The 13,076-nt window shown below is 34.8% G+C and overlaps 2 long non-coding RNA genes and 1 pseudogene across 2 annotated transcripts; 2 read left to right on the top strand and 1 right to left on the bottom strand.

The window, feature by feature from the left end:
- Positions 1–6,205: 6,205 nt before the first annotated feature.
- LOC138340549 (uncharacterized) lies at positions 6,206–6,820 on the bottom strand. Its single transcript, XR_011213113.1, has 2 exons — positions 6,694–6,820; positions 6,206–6,572 (listed from the first exon to the last, which is right to left on the bottom strand). It is a non-coding gene; the product is annotated as an uncharacterized lncRNA (long non-coding RNA).
- A 62-nt stretch (positions 6,821–6,882) lies between these two features.
- Positions 6,883–8,478, top strand: LOC138340548 (uncharacterized). Its single transcript, XR_011213112.1, has 2 exons — positions 6,883–7,390; positions 8,361–8,478. It is a non-coding gene; the product is annotated as an uncharacterized lncRNA (long non-coding RNA).
- Positions 8,479–8,735: 257 nt separating this feature from the next.
- Positions 8,736–9,592, top strand: LOC101261302 (mannan endo-1,4-beta-mannosidase 3-like; annotated as a pseudogene).
- The last annotated feature ends 3,484 nt before the right edge of the window (positions 9,593–13,076 follow it).

Genomic DNA, 13,076 nt, shown 5'->3' with positions numbered 1-13,076 from the left:
TCAGTGAACCACTCAACAACAATAAATTACACAAAGAAACGTTTCTAAGTCCTAAGCCGAGCGAGTGACGATGACGGCTCGAGGGGGTTCCTCTTTCCAACACTTTTAACAATTTATAAGAGTGACTCTATATTTAAACTCTCTTGTTTTTCTTTCCATCACCAATGAGGGACAAATGTCTTTTCACTAAAGCATAAGAGGACTTTTCTAGTTCCCTACTCTTCAAGTTCTCAACTTCCCAAGTTGCTCTTCTTTTCATCTTTTGATACATACCCAACAGTTCCACACATGAATGGAGAATGATTATAACAGAAGGAATGCACGGAAAAATGTGTACATTACAAGAAAGGATCAATTGCATCTGGATAAGTAGGTTTTGCCTTGGACTTTCTGTAGTGAACATATGTCGAACATACTCAGTCAATCGGTAGATGCGATATCTTTGAACTATCGAGTTTTGATGTATATCTAGACAACCATATGTCACTAAATTAGCTTTTTACCGTTTATGGTTCTTGCAATTGTGTTAGTTTCAACCATGAACACCTCCTGGTTTTATGAGTGTATAGAGAATAGACTTTTGACATAAAATTCTCTTTGAAGCGGCTTACACTTCACACTCACATAGGTGATTTCTAACTATGTCATCTCGCAGATACATTATTTGGTCGAATATGTCAAACTTAGCAAATCATTAAAAACTCTAAGCTTTATCAACTCATTAACAAGTCTTAAAGTCTTAACCTTGTTCCTGAACATTGTCTTCATCATGAGAATAGATTGAGTTGATTGACAATGTTGAACCACCAGTCACAACTTTATTTTTCTCCTAGAATATAGCTCTTGGGATCTCTAGTCTGCTAGATAGAGTTACCGTCATGATGACTTGTCCTAAGCCGTACCTCCATTCCCTTAGATGATCTTTCAATTGCCTCTCTCGTTAGGCCTTTCGTTAGTGGATCTAACACATTATTGTTTGACTTCACATAATCTATTGTGATAGTTCTACTAAAGAGCAGTTGTCTTATGATGTTACGTCTCCATCTTATCTGACGAGACTTTCTGTTGTACATGACGCTCCCTGTCCTAGCTATTGCAGCTCGACGATCGCAATGTATGCAAATAGATCCCACAGGTTTAGGCCAAAATAAAATATCCTCTAGAAAATTCTGGAGTCATTTAGCTTCTTCACCAGCCTTATCTAAAACAATAAGTTCAAATTTCATTGTTGAGTGAGCGACACATGTCTATTTGGATAATTTCCAAGAGATTGTTCCTCCACAAAGTGTAAACACATAATCACTTGTAGATTTTACTTCATTTGACTCGGTGATCCAATTTGCATCACTATATCTTTCAATCACAATAGGATATTTATTATACTTCAAAACATAGTGTTGTGTATGTTTCAGGTACCCCAACATACGTTTCATTGCCATCCAATGAGTTAGAGTCAGATTACTAGTGAACCGACTCAGTTTGCTAATAACATACACTGTATTTGGTCGCGTACAATTCATAATATACATCAAACTTTCCAACACTTTCCATTACTCTTGCATATTCCAATTGAGAGTTAGTTTCACCTGCATTCTTTTGAAATGTAAAACTTAAATCAATTGGAGTTTTGACAACATTGAAATTCAAGTACTTGAACTTATCCAATACTCTTTCAATATAATGATATTGAGATTACGCTAGTTCGTGAGGAGTTTTGAGAACCCTGATCCCTAAGATCAAATCAGCAGCTCCTAAGTTATTTAAATCAAACTTTCTAGACAACATGAGTTTAGTAGCATTTATATTGTCAACAAATTTACGTATTATTAACATGTCATAAACAAACAGACAAACAACGACTTCATAATTTGGAACGTTTTTAATGTAAACACACTTATCACATTCATTAATTTTGAATTCATTTGCCAACATTGTCTGGTCAAAATTAGAATGTCATTGTTTGGGTGCTTGCTTGAACCCATAAAGCGACTTCACAAGTCTGCACACTTTATCTTCTTTACCAGGAACTACAAACCCTTTAGGTTGTTCCATGTAAATTTCTTCCTCTAACTATCCACCATTTAACAAGACTTTCTTTACATCCATGTTGATTTTAAGACCATGCACTTCCGCTAGTGCTATTAACATTCTAATTGATGTTATCCTTGTCAGTGGAGAGTACGTGTCAAAGTAGTTAAGACCTTCCTTTTGTCTATATTCTTTGACTACAACTCTAGCCTTATATTTTTCAATAGTCCCATCAACTTTCATTTTTCCTTTCGAATATTCACTTTGATTTTAAAGGCCAATTCCTTGAGTAAGATCATCCAATTCCCAAGTATGATTACTTAAAGTTGATTCGATCTCGCTATTTATTGTTTCTTTCTAATAAGTTGACTCAGATGAAGAAATAGTTGCTTTAAATGTTTGAGGTTCATTTTCAAGCAACAGTGCCAGAAAATCTAATCCGCTAGAAGTGGATTTTCGTTGGCGAGTGCTACTCCTAGTATCCTCACTAAGGTAATGTATTTTCTGTTGATTTTTCTCGTAGTCGTTTAAGTCTTTCACTTGTCGAATCACATTCAGTTTTATACGGATAAATATGTTCAAAAAACTTTGTTTTATCTTACTCAATTATCATATTAACATGAATCTCAGGATTATTATATTTGTGAATCAAAATCGGCAGGCCTAACTGTTCACAACATGTTCAATAAATACACAATCTACCGTTTTGGTTCTCGTAACATTTTGCGATTAGACATAACTAAAAAGGAGTTTAAAATCTGGAAATACTTATTTTGGAAAGTATAAGAAAATCTAGAAATTTAAAAAAGTTGAAAAAAGAGTTTTTGGTCAACTTCAAATGGTCATAACTTCTAGCTCAGGATACATGAGGTGTAGTTCTAGAATGGTAAGATTTTGGAACGATATTTCCAACACCGCCAAGTTTCTGCAATTTTAACTTCATATGAGTGAGTTATACATGGAAGTTGGGCTATCGGATTAAGAAAAATGTCTAAATCCAGGATTTTAAAGATATTTTAGTCTTTTCACTATCCTATTATTTAAATGCATTTTTAGGAGCTTAATATGGGACAAATCAGAACATAATCAATTTTAGAAGTTGGAAATTTTCATGCTAGGGCTAATGAGAAAGGAGAAGAAGAAAAGGGCAAGATTGACCAAGATCGTTCTAGATTGATACTGGTTTTGCCAAGGATTTACTTCGATCTGTTATGTGAGTCTATCTCAACATTGGGTTTGTTCACCCACGTGTCAATCATGTTTGATTCAACGTGATTTTATCTTTAAAAGATTGGATTTTGAATTTTCTTTAATGTTGTTTTTGAATTGCTTTTGTTCTTGAACATAAGTTGAGATTTAGGAGTTCCTTGATGATCTAAGTGTTGTTTATTGAATTCATTGGGTTATATCCTTGTATATATGATGTGGGTACATGAATCTTAAAGTGAAAGTAGAAAAAGAAACGAGTTAAAACGATTTAAGATAAGAAAACGAGTTGAAAAATTTGTCAGGCATATCTACGGAGGGTTAGGAACGGCGTGCCCCATCTGCGCCAGTGGGACCAGGGTGGCATGCTACAGTTCTTCCAAATGGAGCCTCAGTCAAGCGAGGCTGGCACGGTGCCCCCCAAATATGCCTGAATCGGTATTTTTTTTATCCAGTTTTCGTAGTTCATTCCGTTTAAGCCTTTCTAAAGTGTTTTAACATTTCCTAATGATTCTAACTATTCTTAATAACTTCTAATCATATAGAAATCATCTAGAAATATGAATTGAAACCTTGAATCTATAACTTCAAATTCAAGGAAAGTTAAGAGTCAAGTCTAGAAAGTTCTTAGAGTCTTTTCAGAAAGTCTTTTACAAATGCTTTTAACTTTGCTTTAAGACTTAAAGATCAAGTTGAGTAAAGAGTAAATATAATGATAATAAGTTCATTTCAAGTTTCATAAGTCTTTCACAAATGTTTTAACGTTGTTCTAAGACTTAAGTTTGAGTTTAATTCATAGTAAAATGAAGTCTTTTCTTCAAAGTAGTACATAGGGACTGAGTATTCACAAAGAAGTACAAAATGTTTTCACATTTAATGAGAATGGAAACTGAGATTTCCAAAGAGCCCTCAAGCTAGTTTTCATAAAAGATTAATTATTTTTTTAAATAAAAAAAGCAGGGAAGCTAAGATTTTCAAGATATCCTTTGAGCCCTAATCTCAAACCACGGAAATAAGTATGTTTTAAAAACATAAGAGCTAATATAATAATATTTTTGGGAGTAGTATTGAGCACCTTTATGAGAAAGAGTTCAAATTTAATGAGAATGGAAATTGAGATTTTCAAAGAGCCCTCAGACTAGTTTTCATAAAAGATAAATAATTTTTTAAATAAAACAAGCAGGGAAACTAAGATTTCCAAGATATCCTTTGAGCACTAATCTCAAACCACAGAAGTAAGTATGTCTTAAAAACATAAGAGCTAATATAATAATATTTTTGGGAGTAGTATTGAGCACCTTTATGGGGGAGAGTTCAGATAACTCCCAACCCCCCTAAACCATGTAGCCACCATGGGTAGAAAAGGGTCAACTTTTTAGACGATTCTTGTAGTGCTTTTTAGCATAGACTAGTGGATCCACTTAGTAGTTCAGGTTCTATACCAATGGCACAGAATAGGACGGCCTTGGCAGCGTGAGGCAAAATATTGTATCATCACCATAACTCCTAAGTGATGGTTGTCGGTTAGAGAAAACTCCCACAGAAGTTAAATGAATTTTATATACAATTATTTGTATTTTTACATACACCTCAGAGTAATATTGTATCTTTGCAATACATAAAGAGTTGACAACATGTTTTAAACAACTTTTCTTTATATTGCACTTGTTTTAAAATTATTTCATATTGAAATGAGTTCGGTCTTCTAGAGTTGAGTTGAGTCAGGTAAGTTCTCCATATTCTCCTTTCAAGCGTACGTTGTATTATTTACCATTCCAATTCGCATACTCGTACATTCAATGTATTAATACCAGTTGACTTGTGATGCAGACGCAGGTAACAAGGATCGACATCCAACGCACCGTTGATGCAATTGGTTACTCCAGAGTAAGTTGGTGAGCCTCCTTGCATTCCATAGGACTCTTTTACTTGTTTTATTGTTTAATTCATTAGGATGTTGTGGGGTTTGTCCCAACATCCATCTCAGTTCTAGAGGCTCCATAGATTGACAATCAGATGTTAATCCTTTGAGTCTTTTAATATTATCTCTTATTGTTAAGACTTGGGTTGCCAGTTTTGGCCAAGTTGAATGTTTGAATTTTAAACATTCTCAGTTATTACATCCTTTTTCAGTTAAGTTATGTTCATTGATGTGATAGATATGATAATTGTCTTCTTCTGAGTTAGGTAATTCAGACCAAGGGTCCGCTCAAGGCCAGAGTCTTCGAGTGCCAGTTCCGCCCAGAGTGTAGGCTCGGGGCGTGACAGGTCCAATTTAGACACCCACACTTTGAAATATTTCAACTTGTGTTTCCTTTATTTCCACAACTCATATGGAATTGATTGTGTTTTGATACGACACACCCTATTGAGTATCGTATTATCCGTAAGGATGGACTCCCCCAAAGATTTCGCGGTGAATCAGAACTGATTATCAATGTATTCATCATTTTCTTTAATGTTCTATTCTTCTGTTCCGCCAAACTATTTGACTGTGGTGCATAAGGTGCAGTAGTTTGATGAATAATACCATATTCCAAACATATCTCTTCAAAAGAAGATTCATATTCTCCATCGCTATCACTCTGAATCATTTTATCTTTAGATTCACTTGATTCTCCACTTCATTTTTGTATTGCTTAAACTCATCAATTGCTTCATCCTTACTATTAATCAAATATACGTAACAGAATCGACTGCAATCGTCAAAAAAGTTATAAAATATTTTTTCCCACCACGAGATGGTGTCGACTTCATATCACATATATCTGTGTGAATTAAGTATAAAGGTTTTAAATTTATTTTAACAGACCTATTAGGATGTTTAACAAACTTACTTTCCACACAAATTTCGCATTTCGATTTATCGCATTTAAAATAAGACAATACTTCTAAAGTAAACAATTTTCGCAACGCTTTATAACTTAAATGTCCCAAACGGATATTTCATGAATCATTTAACTCCAATAAGTAAACAGAAGCAGAATTCTTATTAATATTGTCAACAATCATTACATTCAGTTTGAAGAGACCCTCATTGAGGCAAACTTTTCCTAAGAACATATGGTTCATAATTATTGCAATATTGTCACTAACTAGGACACACTTAAATTTGTTCTTAATGATCAGTGCAGCGGATACTACATTCTTCCTAATAGTAGGGACATACAGAACACTCTTCAAAGTCAACACCTTGTCGAGTGTCATTTTCCACATTAGTTTTCCAGTTCCTGCAATCCTTGTTGTTGTTGTGTTTCCCATGAATAAATCTTCATTGAACTCAACAGGAGTGTACGTTGCAAAGGCTTCTTTTGCAAAGCAAATGTGTCGAGTGGCACCTGAGTATTCATGGGGTAATTATTATTTAATACATATAAAAAACTTTTTTTAATAAATAATATTATGAAATTGTTAGAGAAAGTTGTTACAAGGTTGAATAGTATCACTAAAGTTGCTTACAAAGACGATCCAACAATTATGGCATGGGAACTTATGAATGAGCCTCGCGATCAAGCTGACTATTCAGGAAAAACTGTTGTTGACACCCAATTTTGGCCTAGCATTTTTAAAATTTCGTAGTTTTGGGCCACAATGCTAAGCCCGTCATTTAAGCCCTTTTGAGTCTTTATTTAGGTCAAAAAGGGAGGGAATTAATTTTTCAGAAAGAGAAGAGGGAGAAACCCTTCCCCCCTCTCCAAGCCGCCTCCTTCTTCTCCCCTCTCCATCTCCTCTTCTCTCTTCCTCCCAAACCGTTCCTCCTCTACCTCTTTTCCGTCAGCCCCTCTCACCCTTTCCCTCCCTCTTTCCCGTTTCTCCCCCTTCCTCTTCCTCTCCTCTCTTCTATCTCCTCCATTCTCTCTTTTTCCGGCAAAGCAGCGACAACAACCCAGCAGCAGCTGAGACAGCCTACAACAACAGCTCCAACAGCCGGCGAGCCAAGCAGCGCCGCCCTCTCCCTCTTCTCCGGCAAAGCAGCGACAGCAACCGGCAAAAGCTCCGGCTGAAGCAGCAACAACAAACGACGGAAATAGCAGCGCCACCACTCGCATACTTATCCGGTGAAGACACCATCAGCGTCAGCAGCTCCAGGAGGCGAGCACCACAGATGATATCAACTCCGACCTTGTTAGAGAAAACATTCAGATCTGTCCAAAAGGTAATAATTTTGACAACCCTTTTTTTTTAGTCATTGTTTTGTTCATGCTTATACTAATTGTTGTATTATCTTTTGTATTGTTGAGTTGTCACACATAATTTTATTATTATTATCATTATTTGTGTATATTGTGATTTTGTCTCTTTTTTATATTGTTATTTTCCCTAATATTTATTTGATGAGTTATTTAGTCATAGTTAGAGTAATTGTATTCTACTTTAATTATATTTTGACATTTAGTTATTGTTGCTGCTAATATTAGTTTTGTGTGTTATCCGTTTTATGTTATATTAATGATGCCATGTTTACTTTTTTTTGTTTTATTTTTGTGTTAAGTTTTGTCAATTAGGTTGTTAATCTTTGCAAATGTTCAAAAAGCAAAAAATTTAAAAAAAAAAAATCAGCAATGCTATTTTGATTTTGGATGATACATAATGTTATATATATATATATTTATATATATATATATATATATATATTGCTATCGTTTAGACTTTGCAGCAATTATTTTTTTTTATATATCTTCATTACTTATTGGTTGTTATCTTGTTTTCTAGTTATTGTGGGCCACTATGAAGTTGTATATAGCTAGTTTGATTATTCTATTGTTGAAGATTTATTTCAATGGGGTTTACATTACTTTAATATGGGGTAATTTTTATTATCTTTTATGCTTCTTTTATTTACTAAATTTTTGTTTGATGCTATACTAGTTTATATTATAAATTGTTAAAGGGCCTATGAAAAATCTATCCGTCGGATTTAGAGGCCTCCCCATTTTAAAAGACGGAACTTTAATTCAAGTTTATATATTCTAAAAATTGTTGGAATTGGCCGATGAAGAAATTATCGTCGATTTCCAAGGCCTCCCATGTTGATAAGACGGATTTTTATTTTTAATTATTATTTGCTTTATTCAATTTTAATCATATTTATTCTTTACTAACATTTTTACTAAGTGTGTTTACAGGTACCCGGAGGTGCTTTTCCTTTTATTTCATTATTGTAAATATTGACGTTAGGCAAACCTTATGCCGATAATTATTATTTTATTTTATTGTGCATATTAAATGTTTATTATACTTGTACATTATTTTATATTTTTCCTCGATTTGAAAAAAAATGAATTCAGTCGGGAACCACATTTGTGGATTCCGAAGGATGCCTAAACCCTTCCCTTCGGAATAACTTGAACCCCTTACCTAGAATCAATTTGGTTTCGTAGATAAATATTTGGTTTCCTAGTTTTCCTAAAATTAGGTGGCGACTCTTTTTTTTTTAAAACTCATTTATTTTTAAAATTTTGTTACAATTAAATCAATTAATTATTTTTCGAGTTGCCGCGATGTTTCGCCCTATTTCGAAAGAGTAGGGATGTAAACAACTGTTAATATAAGTTCCACATTTAAGTTTAATTTTAGCAATATTAAATCTGTGATTGATGTTTTTGATGAATATTGTTATAGGGTTGGTTGGGTTCAAGAAATGGCGAGTTTTGTGAAGTCATTAGATAACAAATTGGAAGTTGAAATTGAAGGATTTTATGGTGATTCAATTCCTGAAAGGAAATCAGTGAATCCTGGTTATCAAGTTGGAACAAATTTCTTTAGTAACCAGCTTATCAATGAAATTGATTTTTGCTACAATCCGTTCATACATTGACCAATGGTACGTAGTTTTTACATGATCTTTCGAATGTGTACGTACATTTTTATAAGTTTAAATATTTATTTATATCGATGGTTATAGGTTATCTGGACAAAGTGATGAAGCACAATTGGCGTGGATGGAAAAGTGGATAACAAGTCATTGGGAAGATGCAAGAAATATATTGAAGAAACCTTTAGTGCTTGCTGAATTTGGAAAGTCTAGTAGATCAGGTGAAGGATCAAGAGATATATTTATGAGTAGTGTGTATAGAAATGTGTATAATTTGGCAAAAGAAGGTGGAACAATGGGAGGAAGTTTAGTATGGCAACTAATGGCACATGGAATGGAGAATTATGATGATGGTTATTGAAGAAATAGGCATTACATGACACAAGGGCAAATTAGTCATTACTGTTTAATCAAGTTGGTTAAAGTTGTTAAGTGTAGTTAGTTAGAAGTTTGTTAGGAAGTTAGTTAGTAAAACAGTATATGTACTGCATCAAGTTACAATACAATGTATTCAGTTTGTATTCTTCTTTTTTACAAAATAAACTTCTTCTCTCTTTTCCTTCTTGTTGAAGCTTCCTCTAATGGCTGTTAATGGAAGCTTAGAGAAGTTTGATTGTTAGTAGTTAATAGATTTCATCATGGTATCAGAGCAATAACCACTGTTGTGAGTTGTTAATCGATTGTTTTAGATAGAGTAGCATTGTAGTTGAAAGGTGAGTGCAATTGCTGAAGCAGAACAGCAATGGCAGCCACGAAGATCGACCATACACATGCACTCTTCATACATCCTTCAGATACAACTGGAGGTCCGATTATTCCTATTCAATTAATAGGATCTGAAAACTACTCAATCTGGAGTAGATCAATGAGAATTCAGTTGCTTGGAAAAAACAAGCTTGGGATCGTAAATGGAACCTGGAAGAAAGAGGATTTTCCTTCAGATTTAGCTCATCAATGGGATAGATGTGATGCTATTGTGATTGGATGGATATTGGGATCAGTAACAAAGGAACTACATGCAGGGATTGTGTATGCAGAAAATGCAAAGATGATCTGGGAAGATCTTAAGGAAAGATTTGATAAGGTAAACACTTCACGAGTTTATCAATTGCATAAAGATATGGTGACCTTGAGTCAAGGAACTGATAGTGTGTCAACTTATTTCTCAAAATTGAGACAATTCTGAGCTGAGTTTGATAGTATGACACCACCTCCTTGTGATTGTGTTAAATCCAAGGATTTCATGTTGGATGTTCAGAGGTTAAAGGTGATGCAATTCCTTATGGGGCTGAATGAAAACTATGAACAAGCTAGAAGCCAAATATTGATGACAAGTTCAACTCCTAACATCAATAAGGCTTACTCTATGTTAATCGAAAGAGAGAGTCAAAGGTCAATTATCAATTCCGGAGAAAGAATTGAATTAGGAGCTATGATGGCAGGAAGAGGAAACATTTATCACAGACCTCCAAAGAATTGGAATCTTCAATGTGATTACTGCAAACTTAAAGGTCACACAAAGAATGTATGCTATAAATTGATTGGATATCCACCAGGATATAAAGGAAAGAAGAAGGAAGATTTTCCTAATGCAAACACTGCCCAAAATGAAGATAATAGTAAACAGAGGTATCAAGGAGAAGCTACTGCCTATAATGCTCAAACTGAAAGTGTACATTCAGATATGAATACAGGATTTAATACTGAATCCTCAAGTGGAAGAGGAGATTTTCAAAGAGCACCATTCTTGATTGAGAAACAGCAGGATAAGATCAAAATGATGCTTGATAATGATAAGCAACCAGAATACATGGCTCATATGGCAGGTATTAATTTCAAAACTTTGTCCACAGTAAAGCAAATAAAGTGGATAATAGACACAGGAGCTACAAATCATATGACTGCTAGTTTAGATACACTGAATGATATAGAATCTGTGAGATCATCTCATAAAAGGAAAGTTCATTTGCCTAATGGTGAGGTGACAATGGTATCTCACAAAGAAAAATACAGTTTGGGAGGAATAGGGATGCTTGATAATGTTTAATACATACCAGACTTTAAGTATAATCTTTTATCAGTTTCTAAGATAACAAGAGAACTTAATTGCTTTGTCTCTTTTTATCCTGGTTTCTGCTTGTTCCAGGACCTTACAAGTGGGATCTTGAAGGGGATTGGTAAGGAGAGTGATGGTTTATACATAATGTTCTCGCAGCAAAATGATAAACACTCTAATAGTTCAACTGGAGAAACTCACAGAGTTAATGTTGCAGAGAAGAGACAGGAAGATATGTTGTTGTGGCATAGAAGACTTGCTCATCCTTCCAGTGTTTCTATGAGGCATTTGTTTGGCTATAAACTAGATGAGTGTAAATCTATTGTAGCTGATTGTGAAGTATGTCCTTTAGCTAAACACACCAGAATTTCTTTTCAGCATTCTACTAGCACTTCTGTTGCAATTTTTGAGTTGTTACACCTAGATGTTTGGCGGCCATATCATGCTGAAACTTTTGATGGGAATAAACATTTTTTGACTGTTGTTGATGACTTCTCTCATATTACCTGGATTTTTCTGCTAAAGTTTAAGAGTGATGTGGTATTAGTATTGAGACAGTTCTTCAAGATGATACACACTCAATTCCAGGCTAATGTTAAAAGGATTAGAACAGATAATGGCAGTGAGTTTGTCAATGCTGAGATGCAAAGATTTCTTCAAGAGCTTGGTATTATACATCAGAAAACCTGTGTCTATACTCCTCAGCAGAATGGTGTGGCTGAAAGGAAACATAGACATTTACTTGAAGTAGCTAGAGCTCTTAGATTTCAAGGACATGATCCTATTAAATACTGGGGTCATTGCATTCTAACTGCAGCTTATGTTATTAATAGACTGCCATCAACAGTTCTTGGTGGTAAATCTCCTTATGAATTGTTTTTTGGGAAGCCACCCTCAGTTAGTCATTTAAGAACTTTTGGGTGTCTATGTTATGCTAGTGCATTACCTAGAAAGGATAAATTTGCCTTTAGAGCTGTACCATCTGTTTTCATGGGCTACTCTACTACTACTAAAGGATATGTTCTATTTGATCTAAATCAACAAAAGTTTTTTATCAATAGGGATGTCACCTTCAGGGAACATATTTTTCCTTTTCAATCTTCTTCTAAACCAGTTTCACAGGTTGATCATTTTCCTTGGTCTTCTGAGTCTTTTCCTACTAATGAAGACACACCTAGTACAGATTCACCTATCATTGAGAATGAAGAGTCTGTTTCTCTCCTATACAGTCTTCTAGTTCACCAACTCCATCTCTTGTTGTTCCTTCTACATCTCCAGATATGATCTTACCTATGTCCAATCCTGTTCCATTAAGAAAGTCACACAGAATTTCTAAAGCACCACTTTGGCATGTTGATTATGTCACTAAAAATGCAGCTCATGTTACTTACCCCATCAGTGCATACTTGTCTTATGAAAATATCTCTCCTTCACATCAAGTATTTCTTAGCTCTCTTTCTCATATGCATGAGCCTAGATCCTATGCTGAGGCTATTAAGGATACAAGGTGGGTTGAGGCCATGGCTTCTGAGTTAGAGGCTCTTAAGCTCAATCATACTTCGGATTTGGTTTCTTTACCTCATGGAAAATTAGCCATTGGCTGTCGATGGGTATATAAGGTTAAGTTGAAGGCTTCTGGTGAAGTGGAAAGGTTCAAGGCTAGGCTGGTGGCTAAGGGGTATAATCAGCAGGAAGGGCTGGATTATCATGAAACATTCTCTCCTGTTGTCAAGATTGCTACTGTGAGGATTGTTTTATCACTGGCTGCTCAACATAATTGGCATATTCATCAATTAGATGTTTATAATGCTTTTCTCCAAGGTGATTTAGATGATGAGGTATACATGCAACTTCCTCAGGGTTTATCAAGTCAGGGGGAGTGTAGTGGTGGCAACATTGTTTGTAGACTTGTTAAATCCCTGTATGGTTTAAAACAGGCTAGTAGACAGTGGAATATGAAGTTATCTGAGG

This window comes from Solanum lycopersicum, chromosome 12, assembly GCF_036512215.1.
Source record: "Solanum lycopersicum chromosome 12, SLM_r2.1".
In the NCBI taxonomy this organism is placed as follows: Eukaryota; Viridiplantae; Streptophyta; class Magnoliopsida; order Solanales; family Solanaceae; genus Solanum; species Solanum lycopersicum.
This window is presented reverse-complemented; position numbering and strand designations above follow the sequence as displayed.